Source organism: Silene latifolia, chromosome 9, assembly GCF_048544455.1.
Source record: "Silene latifolia isolate original U9 population chromosome 9, ASM4854445v1, whole genome shotgun sequence".
Classification (NCBI taxonomy): domain Eukaryota; kingdom Viridiplantae; phylum Streptophyta; class Magnoliopsida; order Caryophyllales; family Caryophyllaceae; genus Silene; species Silene latifolia.
This window is the reverse complement of record NC_133534.1, coordinates 24070813-24072198: the sequence shown is the minus strand read 5'-3', so window position 1 is coordinate 24072198 and position 1386 is coordinate 24070813.

Genomic DNA, 1386 nt, shown 5'->3' with positions numbered 1-1386 from the left:
ATGAAGGAGGGCAGTGATGGGAACGAAGAAGATGAAGGTTGGGTAAATGGAAGGAGATCATAGTTTTATCATTTAATTATGGTGAATAGGATGAAAGGGGAAGATCTTGGTAAGTTAGGGACAAAAATTGATTTGGGGGAGAGTCTGGGTAGAGAACTAGAGATTGGAAACATTAGGGAAATTAGAAAGAGAGGGTTGCTTTTGATTTTTAACGTAATTCCCATTTTTTTTCCCTTTTTCTGATTTTTTTTTTTTTTGAAAAACTTAATTTTATTTTTTAATTCAAATACGTTTGTGTTAATTATAGCATTATATTGTTACTAGTATTTTACAATGAATATATTTATAAAATTAAAAAAAGTAAGAGAGAAGTATATAATATGATAGTGGGAATGTTGTAAAGTGGATAATGATTGGGTTGATGGCGCAGGTCGCGACCTTCTCCTTTTAGGAGGGTGAAAATGGGTCAAGGTTAATAAGGTGGAATTAAGAGTAAAATCGGTTCGTGACCTAGTTAGCGTGACCTTTGCTTGGGGATGGTCTTAGTGTAACCAAGTTGATGTTTCAGACTGTTACGTTTGATGTCATGAACATACAGTAGTCAGCCACAAAAGAGACTTGTTCCAAATAATATTACAATGATTGACAAAGTTGGATGGATTTGACTTTGATAATTTGCAGCAACATGGGATCATGCAGCTTAACTTGTATACGTGTAGGCAACAACTACATTAGAACATAACACAGTCAATGTAGAAAAGGTAAAACCCCTAAAATTAAGTAATGCAACCTTACAACATGTTCATATAAATCATACTTAAGAGTATTGATTCATTCTCATACGCGCATTGGTCATTGTTTCTCAAAGTCTGCCCTTTCTCCACCAGATTTCTTTTACCCTTTGTATTATACTATGAAGAATGTTATTCTTAAACAATTACTAGCCCTCCCTAGTTCACAACTAGATGCAGTTTAATCATTTATTCTACTTGTTTCATTTTGCGTTCATGTAAGGGGTATATGAGGATATTTAAAACCATTGATCGGGTCTCAACTGGCCATGTTTAAGTTTTTCGTTCAAATAATGAGATGGTCTTCTAAAAAGAGAAAATTGAGCGAAATGATCTCTAAGATCTGGTCTAACCTTAGAACATACCTTACAAATGAGATAATGTGGTGAAATTTACCTATTAAGTACTCCGTAAATCATTGACTCATAGTGTTACTTTTTTATCGTCAATTAATTTTGAGATGAAATCATTTTTTTTATACGAAGGAGATGGAATCATTTAAATTTGCGAAATTAAATATTTCTCGTTCTTGCAAATGTGCCCCATATCCATTCGTAAAATTAACATGCAAAATTTCCTCCATCCACCAGTTTCA